General features: G+C 41.4%; 1 protein-coding gene across 1 annotated transcript in view; it reads left to right on the top strand.

The window, feature by feature from the left end:
• The first annotated feature begins 865 nt into the window (after positions 1-865).
• ptprjb.1 (protein tyrosine phosphatase receptor type Jb, tandem duplicate 1) overlaps positions 866-12,498 on the top strand; it is a 104,883-nt gene continuing 93,250 nt past the window's right edge. The window contains exons 1-4 of the mRNA XM_019361847.1: positions 866-1,043; positions 3,255-3,515; positions 3,904-4,164; positions 7,040-7,300. The gene's annotated coding sequence lies outside the window, so the exon portion shown is untranslated. The remainder of the gene's footprint in view (positions 1,044-3,254; positions 3,516-3,903; positions 4,165-7,039; positions 7,301-12,498) is intronic.

The following is a 12,498-nucleotide window of genomic DNA, read 5'->3' as shown; positions in this document are numbered from 1 at the left end:
GGTGTTTTTCAAATGTTGTCCCTTAGGGGTTCTTTACTAAATTTGCAGCATATTTGATGGTGTCATTTTCTAAAGGCTAAAATACATTTTGCTCTCAATTTGTTATTTTTGCATTTGCCTCTCTGGAACTCACAGAACCCGAAAAAGTGAAGACGCTTACTGTCAGTGAAATCAGGACATCCTCTATATTTCTGAATTGGACTGACCCACAGGGTGAAAGGTCTTTATATAGAGTAGAGTGGACAGATGGAACAATAAAAACAATAAGACTGTCACTGAAACTAAAGTAAATGTCACTGAGCTGACTCCTGGAGTGTGCTACACTTTCACTGTCACAGCAGTGGCTGGAGATAACAGAACAGAAAGTGACGTAGCAACACTTTCTAAATGCACAAGTAAGATGAAGAGTATGAAATTTGCTGGTGCAGGTGCTTGCACCCTGTACTGTGTCACTGTTTCATTTTTTATCTTTTAGTTTATTACTTTTTGTCTGTCGACTTTTGTTAATCATTTTTGGCAGCTTCTTTTCTAATGAAGCAATAAAAGCAAAAGAAATATAATTTGTACATGAAGACTTCAGATGTGAAAAACACTTTATACATGAGTGACATGTTTTATTAGTCAACAGGCTCGTTTTGATTGTTTCTTATTTTATTCAAATATCATCTCAGGTCTTCTTTAATTCAGTCCTCTTGATTCTTACCTGTTGCAGTCACTACTTATTTGGTTGGCTCAACATTTCTTTTGTGTTCTTGTTCATCCTCATGTACTCTCCACTCATAGAGCCTGAAGTAGTCACGAGTCTCTCTGCTGCTAATATTACAACATCATCTATCTTTGTGAGCTGGACTAAACCAGTGGAAACAGCTCCTTCTATAAAGTACAGTGGACAGGTGGAGGAAGGAACTTCTCTGTAAATGTCTATGAGACGTTGTATAATATTGCTAACCTGACTGCTGGTGTCCAGTATGAAATAACTGTCACTGCAGTGGCTGGTGATGGTTATACTGAAGGACAGAGTGCTACTGTCACCAAGTACACAAGTAAGTGAGCATTTAAATGTTTTTCATACCGTAAATTAGTGACTGTCTGCTGAGGATACCTGGTAAAATAAGGAGTCTTCTATCCTCATAAGATAGTTAAATTCAAAGGAAAGTAGAAGTAGTAATCCAGATGTAGAAGAAGAAGCCCTTTGAAGTGAGAAGGTTGGATCTCTCACCGATGTGTTCTCATATGAGAGTTGTAGTTGTGCTCACTCTGTGTTTGAGTAACAGCTCCAACAATGGTTTGCATTTCTTTTGTACGTCTAGTTTAGATCTTCCTCTGAACTTCCAGCTGCATGAAATGTTACAGGGTCAGCATGTTGCTGCTCGTGTGTTTTTACTGTAACTTTGAGACAGAGAAGACTTGAGCGATTGTTTAATTGCAATGACTTCTCTCTTACAGAGCCTGAAGTAGACTTAGAGAGACTTAGAGCTTTTCATTGTCATTGTGCAGTTTCTTGCACAGCGAAATTGGGTAGCTGGACCACAAAGTTGGAGAAGTAAAAAAAAAGAGAAACAATATACAACGAGGGTAAAATAAAATAAAGCAATATGTATGTTACATATATACATATATGTGAGTGAACTATATACATGGTGTATGCATAAGAAACATTGAAACAGAAGCATTGTGGGCTGTATACAAGGGCATGTAATAAATAATAAATAAGGGTGGAGGGCTATGGTCATTTAGGGAGGGGATGGTAATTCCACTGAGACCTAAATATTCCACAAGACCAAAGATATTGAACATGGACCAAAATATTGCACAGAACATGGAAAGACTGAGATATTGCACATAGTTGATCAATAGCAGCGTCAGAGTGGATGTATTGGAGAAGTCTGTTCACACTCTTAGTTTGCATTAAGAGTTCTGACAGCCCACGGGAAGAAGCTGTTCTTTAGTCTGTTGGTTTTGCACCTGATGGATCTGAACCTTTTTCCAGAGTGCAGGATGTTGAAGAGGTGGTGGTTAGGGTGGAGGTGGTCCTAAATAATTGCTCTGGCTCTGGAGAGACCTCTTGAGCTGGCAATTAAGTCCAGGGAGACAGTGGACAGCCGATCACCTTCTCTGCAGTTCTGATGACCCTCTGTAGTCTCTTCTTGTCAGCTGTTGTGCAACCAGCGTACCACACAGGGATGGCGTGCACCAGCACTCTCTCGATAGTGGCACGGTAGAAGGACACGAGGAGGTCAGTCTGCAGCCTGCTCCATCTCAAAACCCTCAAGAAACGGAGGCGCTGCGGGGCTTTCTCCACTAGGGCTGATGTGTTTGTGGACCAAGATAAGTCCTCAGATATGTGGGTGCCAAGGAACTTAAAGGAGGACACCCTCCTTGTATGGAGAGGGGGGCGGGGGGGTCAGTTCTTGTTTTGCGGAAGTCCATGACCACTTCCTTTGTTTTCCTGGTGTTTAGGGTGAGGTTATTGTAGTTACACCATTCTGACAGTCGCTGGACCTGATCTCTGTAAGCGGTGTCATCATCGTTGGTGATGAGCCCCATCAGAGTGGTGTCGTCTGCAATTTGATGATGATGTTGCAGGGGTGCGTGGGGTGCAGTCACTGGTGTAGATGGTGTATAGGAGTGGACTCAGCACACATCCCTGTGGTGAGCCAGTGCTGAGTGACAGGGTGGATGATCTCTGGTTGCCAACCTTGGCTGTTTGTGAACGGTCTGTGAGGAAGTTTTTGATCCATGCACATGTGGAGGGGGGAAGTTCAAGTTTACCAGAAAAGCACCAAAGTGGAGAGCATAGAGCCGCTGCGTCTGTGCGCGCCAAGTAGTCAGGGACTCGGTGTTACTGCTTTCACAACGTCCTCTGTATCAGTGAAGTGGACTGAACCAGAGGGAAACAGCTCCTTCTGTCTTGTAGAGTGGACAGATAGAACTTTAAATGAGAATCACAGCATGAATAACACATATATAACCATCAGTGCACTAACTGCTGGGGTGCAGTATACATTTAGAGTTAGTGCAGTGGCTGGTGATGAGCAAACTATGGGAGCTGCAGAGTTAATTTCACTGTATACACGTAAGAAATGCAGCAATTCACTATCTGAATGAATTTGTAATCGGTGTTTTTCAAATGTTGTCCCTTAGGGGTTCTTTACTAAATTTGCAGCATATTTGATGGTGTCATTTTCTAAAGGCTAAAATACATTTTGCTCTCAATTTTGTTATTTTTGCATTTGCCTCTCTGGAACTCACAGAACCCGAAAAAGTGAAGACGCTTACTGTCAGTGAAATCAGGACATCCTCTATATTTCTGAATTGGACTGACCCACAGGGTGAAAGGTCTTTATATAGAGTAGAGTGGACAGATGGAACAATAAAAAACAATAAGACTGTCACTGAAACTAAAGTAAATGTCACTGAGCTGACTCCTGGAGTGTGCTACACTTTCACTGTCACAGCAGTGGCTGGAGATAACAGAACAGAAAGTGACGTAGCAACACTTTCTAAATGCACAAGTAAGATGAAGAGTATGAAATTTGCTGGTGCAGGTGCTTGCACCCTGTACTGTGTCACTGTTTCATTTTTTATCTTTTAGTTTATTACTTTTTGTCTGTCGACTTTTGTTAATCATTTTTTGGCAGCTTCTTTTCTAATGAAGCAATAAAAGCAAAAGAAATATAATTTGTACATGAAGACTTCAGATGTGAAAAACACTTTATACATGAGTGACATGTTTTATTAGTCAACAGGCTCGTTTTGATTGTTTCTTATTTTATTCAAATATCATCTCAGGTCTTCTTAATTCAGTCCTCTTGATTCTTACCTGTTGCAGTCACTACTTATTTGGTTGGCTCAACATTTCTTTTGTGTTCTTGTTCATCCTCATGTACTCTCCACTCATAGAGCCTGAAGTAGTCACGAGTCTCTCTGCTGCTAATATTACAACATTATCTATCTTTGTGAGCTGGACTAAACCAGTGGGAAACAGCTCCTTCTATAAAGTACAGTGGACAGGTGGAGGAAGGAACTTCTCTGTAAATGTCTATGAGACGTTGTATAATATTGCTAACCTGACTGCTGGTGTCCAGTATGAAATAACTGTCACTGCAGTGGCTGGTGATGGTTATACTGAAGGACAGAGTGCTACTGTCACCAAGTACACAAGTAAGTGAGCATTTAAATGTTTTTCATACCGTAAATTAGTGACTGTCTGCTGAGGATACCTGGTAAAATAAGGAGTCTTCTATCCTCATAAGATAAGTTAAATTCAAAGGAAAGTAGAAGTAGTAATCCAGATGTAGAAGAAGAAGCCCTTTGAAGTGAGAAGGTTGGATCTCTCACCGATGTGTTCTCATATGAGAGTTGTAGTTGTGCTCACTCTGTGTTTGAGTAACAGCTCCAACAATGGTTTGCATTTCTTTTGTACGTCTAGTTTAGATCTTCCTCTGAACTTCCAGCTGCATGAAATGTTACAGGGTCAGCATGTTGCTGCTCGTGTGTTTTTACTGTAACTTTGAGACAGAGAAGACTTGAGCCGATTGTTTAATTGCAATGACTTCTCTCTTACAGAGCCTGAAGTAGACTTAGAGAGACTTAGAGCTTTTCATTGTCATTGTGCAGTTTCTTGCACAGCGAAATTGGGTAGCTGGACCACAAAGTTGGAGAAGTAAAAAAAAAAGAGAAAACAATATACAACGAGGGTAAAATAAAAATAAAGCAATATGTATGTATACATATATACATATATGTGAGTGAACTATATACATGGTGTATGCATAAGAAACATTGAAACAGAAGCATTGTGGGGCTGTATACAAGGGCATGTAATAAATAAATAAATAAGGGTGGAGGGGCTATGGTCATTTAGGGAGGGGATGGTAATTCCACTGAGACCTAAATATTCCACAAGACCAAAGATATTGAACATGGACCAAAAATATTGCACAGAACATGGAAAGACTGAGATATTGCACATAGTTGATCAATAGCAGCGTCAGAGTGGATGTATTGGAGAAGTCTGTTCACACTCTTAGTTTGCATTAAGAGTTCTGACAGCCCACGGGAAGAAGCTGTTCTTTAGTCTGTTGGTTTTGCACCTGATGGATCTGAACCTTTTTCCAGAGTGCAGGATGTTGAAGAGGTGGTGGTTAGGGTGGAGGTGGTCCTAAATAATTGCTCTGGCTCTGGAGAGACCTCTTGAGCTGGCAATTAAGTCCAGGGAGGACAGTGGACAGCCGATCACCTTCTCTGCAGTTCTGATGACCCTCTGTAGTCTCTTCTTGTCAGCTGTTGTGCAACCAGCGTACCACACAGGGATGGCGTGCACCAGCACTCTCTCGATAGTGGCACGGTAGAAGGACACGAGGAGGTCAGTCTGCAGCCTGCTCCATCTCAAAACCCTCAAGAAACGGAGGCGCTGCGGGGCTTTCTCCACTAGGGCTGATGTGTTTGTGGACCAAGATAAGTCCTCAGATATGTGGGTGCCAAGGAACTTAAAGGAGGACACCCTCCTTGTATGGAGAGGGGGCGGGGGGGTCAGTTCTTGTTTTGCGGAAGTCCATGACCACTTCCTTTGTTTTCCTGGTGTTTAGGGTGAGGTTATTGTAGTTACACCATTCTGACAGTCGCTGGACCTGATCTCTGTAAGCGGTGTCATCATCGTTGGTGATGAGCCCCATCAGAGTGGTGTCGTCTGCAAATTTGATGATGATGTTGCAGGGGTGCGTGGGGGTGCAGTCACTGGTGTAGATGGTGTATAGGAGTGGACTCAGCACACATCCCTGTGGTGAGCCAGTGCTGAGTGACAGGGTGGATGATCTCTGGTTGCCAACCTTGGCTGTTTGTGAACGGTCTGTGAGGAAGTTTTTGATCCATGCACATGTGGAGGGGGGGAAGTTCAAGTTTACCAGAAAAGCACCAAAGTGGAGAGCATAGAGCCGCTGCGTCTGTGCGCGCCAAGTAGTCAGGGGACTCGGTGTTACTGCTTTCACAACGTCCTCTGTATCAGTGAAGTGGACTGAACCAGAGGGAAACAGCTCCTTCTGTCTTGTAGAGTGGACAGATAGAACTTTAAATGAGAATCACAGCATGAATAACACATATATAACCATCAGTGCACTAACTGCTGGGGTGCAGTATACATTTAGAGTTAGTGCAGTGGCTGGTGATGAGCAAACTATGGGAGCTGCAGAGTTAATTTCACTGTATACACGTAAGAAATGCAGCAATTCACTATCTGAATGAATTTGTAATCGGTGTTTTTCAAATGTTGTCCCTTAGGGGTTCTTTACTAAATTTGCAGCATATTTGATGGTGTCATTTCTAAAGGCTAAAATACATTTTGCTCTCAATTTTGTTATTTTTGCATTTGCCTCTCTGGAACTCACAGAACCCGAAAAAGTGAAGACGCTTACTGTAAGTGAAATCAGGACATCCTCTATATTTCTGAATTGGACTGACCCACAGGGTGAAAGGTCTTTATATAGAGTAGAGTGGACAGATGGAACAATAAAAAACAATAAGACTGTCACTGAAACTAAAGTAAATGTCACTGAGCTGACTCCTGGAGTGTGCTACACTTTCACTGTCACAGCAGTGGCTGGAGATAACAGAACAGAAAGTGACGTAGCAACACTTTCTAAATGCACAAGTAAGATGAAGAGTATGAAATTTGCTGGTGCAGGTGCTTGCACCCTGTACTGTGTCACTGTTTCATTTTTTATCTTTTAGTTTATTAGTTTTTTGTCTGTCAACTTTTGTTAATCATTTTTTGGCAGCTTCTTTTCTAATGAAGCAATAAAAGCAAAAGAAATATAATTTGTACATGAAGACTTCAGATGTGAAAAACACTTTATACATGAGTGACATGTTTTATTAGTCAACAGCCTCATTTTGATTGTTTCTTATTTTATTCAAATATCATCTCAGGTCTTCTTTAATTCAGTCCTCTTGATTCTTACCTGTTGCAGTCACTACTTATTTGGTTGGCTCAACATTTCTTTTGTGTTCTTGTTCATCCTCATGTACTCTCCACTCATAGAGCCTGAAGTAGTCACGAGTCTCTCTGCTGCTAATATTACAACATCATCTATCTTTGTGAGCTGGACTAAACCAGTGGGAAACAGCTCCTTCTATAAAGTACAGTGGACAGGTGGAGGAAGGAACTTCTCTGTAAATGTCTATGAGACGTTGTATAATATTGCTAACCTGACTGCTGGTGTCCAGTATGAAATAACTGTCACTGCAGTGGCTGGTGATGGTTATACTGAAGGACAGAGTGCTACTGTCACCAAGTACACAAGTAAGTGAGCATTTAAATGTTTTTCATACCGTAAATTAGTGACTGTCAGCTGAGGATACCTGGTAAAATAAGGAGTCTTCTATCCTCATAAGATAAGTTCAATTCAAAGGAAAGTAGAAGTAGTAATCCAGATGTAGAAGAAGAAGCCCTTTGAAGTGAGAAGGTTGGATCTCTCACCGATGTGTTCTCATATGAGAGTTGTAGTTGTGCTCACTCTGTGTTTGAGTAACAGCTCCAACAATGGTTTGCATTTCTTTTGTACGTCTAGTTTAGATCTTCCTCTGAACTTCCAGCTGCATGAAATGTTACAGGGTCAGCATGTTGCTGCTCGTGTGTTTTTACTGTAACTTTGAGACAGAGAAGACTTGAGCCGATTGTTTAATTGCAATGACTTCTCTCTTACAGAGCCTGAAGTAGACTTAGAGAGACTTAGAGCTTTTTATTGTCATTGTGCAGTTTCTTGCACAGCGAAATTGGGTAGCTGGACCACAAAGGTGGAGAAGTAAAAAAAAAAGAGAAAACAATATACAACGAGGGTAAAATAAAAATAAAGCAATATGTATGTATACATATATACATATATGTGAGTGAACTATATACATGGTGTATGCATGAGAAACATTGAAACAGAAGCATTGTGGGGCTGTATACAAGGGCATGTAATAAATAAATAAATAAATAAATAAGGGTGGAGGGGCTATGGTCATTTAGGGAGGGGATGGTAATTCCACTGAGACCTAAATATTCCACAAGACCAAAGATATTGAACGTGGACCAAAAATATTGCACAGAACATGGAAAGACTGAGATATTGCACATAGTTGATCAATAGCAGCGTCAGAGTGGATGTATTGGAGAAGTCTGTTCACACTCTTAGTTTGCATTAAGAGTTCTGACAGCCCACAGGAAGAAGCTGTTCTTTAGTCTGTTGGTTTTGCACCTGATGGATCTGAACCTTTTTCCAGAGTGCAGGATGTTGAAGAGGTGGTTGTTAGGGTGGAGGTGGTCCTAAATAATTGCTCTGGCTCTGGAGAGACCTCTTGAGCTGGCAATTAAGTCCAGGGAGGAGAGTGGACAGCCGATCACCTTCTCTGCAGTTCTGATGACCCTCTGTAGTCTCTTCTTGTCAGCTGTTGTGCAACCAGCGTACCACACAGGGATGGCGTGCACCAGCACTCTCTCGATAGTGGCACGGTAGAAGGACACGAGGAGGTCAGTCTGCAGCCTGCTCCATCTCAAAACCCTCAAGAAATGGAGGCGCTGCTGGGCTTTCTTCACTAGGGCTGATGTGTTTGTGGACCAAGATAAGTCCTCAGATATGTGGGTGCCAAGGAACTTAAAGGAGGACACCCTCCTTGTATGGAGAGGGGGGGGGGTGTCAGTTCTTGTTTTGCCGAAGTCCATGACCACTTCCTTTGTTTTCCTGGTGTTTAGGGTGAGGTTATTGTAGTTACACCATTCTGACAGTCGCTGGACCTCATCCCCGTAGGCGGTGTCATCATCGTTGGTGATGAGCCCCATCAGAGTGGTGTCGTCTGCAAATTTGATGATGATGTTGCAGGGGTGCGTGGGGGTGCAGTCACTGGTGTAGATGGTGTATAGGAGTGGACTCAGCACACATCCCTGTGGTGAGCCAGTGCTGAGTGACAGGGTGGATGATCTCTGGTTGCCAACCTTACCTGTTTGTGAATGGTCTGTGAGGAAGTTTTTGATCCATGCACATGTGGAGGGGGGGAAGTTCAAGTTTACCAGAAAAGCACCAAAGTGGAGAGCATAGAGCCGCTGCGTCTGTGCGCGCCAAGAAGTCAGGTGACTCAGTGTTACTGCTTTCACAACGTCCTCTGTATCAGTGAAGTGGACTGAACCAGAGGGAAACAGCTCCTTCTATCTTGTAGAGTGGACAGATAGAACTTTAAATGAGAATCACAGCATGAATAACACATATATAACCATCAGTGCACTAACTGCTGGGGTGCAGTATACATTTAGAGTTAGTGCAGTGGCTGGTGATGAGCAAACTATGGGAGCTGCAGAGTTAATTTCACTGTATACACGTAAGAAATGCAGCAAATCACTATCTGAATGAATTTGTAATCGGTGTTTTTCAAATGTTGTCCCTTAGGGGTTCTTTACTAAATTTGCAGCATATTTGATGGTGTCATTTTCTAAAGGCTAAAATACATTTTGCTCTCAATTTTGTTATTTTTGCATTTGCCTCTCTGGAACTCACAGAACCCGAAAAAGTGAAGACGCTTACTGTCAGTGAAATCAGGACATCCTCTATATTTCTGAATTGGACTGACCCACAGGGTGAAAGGTCTTTATATAGAGTAGAGTGGACAGATGGAACAATAAAAAACAATCAGACTGTCACTGAAACTAAAGTAAATGTCACTGAGCTGACTCCTGGAGTGTGCTACACTTTCACTGTCACAGCAGTGGCTGGAGATAACAGAACAGAAAGTGACGTAGCAACACTTTCTAAATGCACAAGTAAGATGAAGAGTATGAAATTTGCTGGTGCAGGTGCTTGCACCCTGTACTGTGTCACTGTTTCATTTTTTATCTTTTAGTTTATTACTTTTTTGTCTGTCGACTTTTGTTAATCATTTTTTGGCAGCTTCTTTTCTAATGAAGCAATAAAAGCAAAAGAAATATAATTTGTACATGAAGACTTCAGATGTGAAAAACACTTTATACATGAGTGACATGTTTTATTAGTCAACAGGCTCGTTTTGATTGTTTCTTATTTTATTCAAATATCATCTCAGGTCTTCTTTAATTCAGTCCTCTTGATTCTTACCTGTTGCAGTCACTACTTATTTGGTTGGCTCAACATTTCTTTTGTGTTCTTGTTCATCCTCATGTACTCTCCACTCATAGAGCCTGAAGTAGTCACGAGTCTCTCTGCTGCTAATATTACAACGTCATCTATCTTTGTGAGCTGGACTAAACCAGTGGGAAACAGCTCCTTCTATAAAGTACAGTGGACAGGTGGAGGAAGGAACTTCTCTGTAAATGTCTATGAGACGTTGTATAATATTGCTAACCTGACTGCTGGTGTCCAGTATGAAATAACTGTCACTGCAGTGGCTGGTGATAATTATACTGAAGGACAGAGTGCTACTGTCACCAAGTACACAAGTAAGTGAGCATTTAAATGTTTTTCATACCGTGAATTAGTGACTGTCTGCTGAGGATACCTGGTAAAATAAGGAGTCTTCTATCCTCATAAGATAAGTTCAATTCAAAGGAAAGTAGAAGTAGAAATCCAGATTTAGAAGAAGAAGCCCTTTGAAGTGAGAAGGTTGGATCTCTCACCGATGTGTTCTCATATGAGAGTTGTAGTTGTGCTCACTCTGTGTTTGAGTAACAGCTCCAACAATGGTTTGCATTTCTTTTGTACGTCTAGTTTAGATCTTCCTCTGAACTTCCAGCTGCATGAAATGTTACAGGGTCAGCATGTTGCTGCTCGTGTGTTTTTACTGTAACTTTGAGATATAGAAGACTTGAGCCAATTTTTAAATTCTTCCCCATGTAATGACTTCTCCCTAACAGAGCCTGAAGTAGTCAGGTGACTCAGTGTTACTGCTTTCACAACGTCCTCTGTATCACTGAAGTGGACTGAACCAGCGGGAAACAGCTGCTTCTATCTTGTAGAGTGGACAGATAGAATGCAGTACAGATTTAGAGTTTCTGCAGTGGCTGGTGATGAGCAAACTATGGGAGCTGCAGAGTTAATTTCACTGTATACACAGAATTGCAAGAATTCAACATCTGAATGAATTTGTAATCCATGTTTTTCAAATGCTGTCCGTTAGTGTTTTTCTCTCAATCTTCTTGTTTCTGCATCTACCTCTCTGTAACTCACAGAACCCAAACAAGTGAATGATTTTAATGTCAGTGAAATCAAGACATCCTCTATATTTCTGAACTGGACTGAGCTACAAGGTCAAGCGTCTTTCTATAGAGTAGAGTGGACAGATGGAACAACAAGCATGAATAAGACTGTGACTTCATTCAGCCCTCATATATCTAAGTTTTCAAACTAAGATATATGAGTATATATTAGTTTTCACTTTTTATAGCTTTAATGTTCATCCTCATGCGTTTGCTCTCCACTCACAGGGCCTGAAGTAATCAGGGATCTTACTGTCAGTGAAATCAGGACGTCCTCTATATTTCTGAATTGGACTCCCCCAGTGGGTCAAAGGTCATTCTATAGAGTAGAGTGGACAGGTGGAACAATAGAAATGAATATGACTGTGACTGAAGCTAAAGTAAATGTCACTGAGCTGACTCCTGGAGTGTGCTACACTTTCACTGTCACAGCAGTGGCTGGAGACAACAGAACAGAAAGTGACATGGCACAGATTTATCGATGCACAAGTAAGATGAAGATTGTGATCTTTTCTCTCTTCAACATTATCTGTTGTACTTCAGTTTTTTTCTTCCAATATTTTTCTTTCATTTTAATGACATTTCTTATACTCACTTTTTACTTTAACCTGTTTTCTTGTAATAATCAAATCAGTTTCTTAAAAATGAATAGTCAATCTTTCGTTTTAGAGGCTGTTAGAAATTTCACTGACAAGTCTCTCACATCCCACTTCATTCAGTCGTCTTGTTTCGTTTATTTGCCACATCCAGTCGTTACTTATTCTGATGTTCATGCTCATTTATTTACTCTCCACTGACAGAGCCTGAAGCTGAAAATGTTTTTGATATTCAGATGATGTTTTTTTTTTTTTAATCATAGTGATGTTAGGGGTGTGTCATCTGATGTCACACTTCATTCAGCCCTTATATATCTTAGTTTTCAAACTACGATATATGAGTATATATTAGGGATGCAACAATACTCGTATCAGTATTGAACCGTTCGATATAGTGCTTTCGGTTCAGTACGCATATGTATCGAACAATACAAAATTTTTAATTTATTTTATCAACTTTTCTTCTGACTATGCTGTCTGTGTTGAGAGCTCAGTGGATCTGCGTTCGATTACTCCGCCTAGGCTGCACTGTCAAGCACAGATCCACTGAGCGCAGCGCAAGCTAGTGAGACAGAAGCTGTGTCCCAAAACGTCGGCTGCATCCTTCGGAGGACCCGGCCTTCGCGGTCTACGTGGGCCGGGTCCTTCGAAGACCAAGAAGGCCGGAAGTGCGAGGCTGTGAAATGGGACGGTCTAGCCTTC

The sequence above is a fragment of the Oreochromis niloticus genome, linkage group LG7 (assembly GCF_001858045.2).
Source record: "Oreochromis niloticus isolate F11D_XX linkage group LG7, O_niloticus_UMD_NMBU, whole genome shotgun sequence".
In the NCBI taxonomy this organism is placed as follows: Eukaryota; Metazoa; Chordata; class Actinopteri; order Cichliformes; family Cichlidae; genus Oreochromis; species Oreochromis niloticus.
This window is presented reverse-complemented; position numbering and strand designations above follow the sequence as displayed.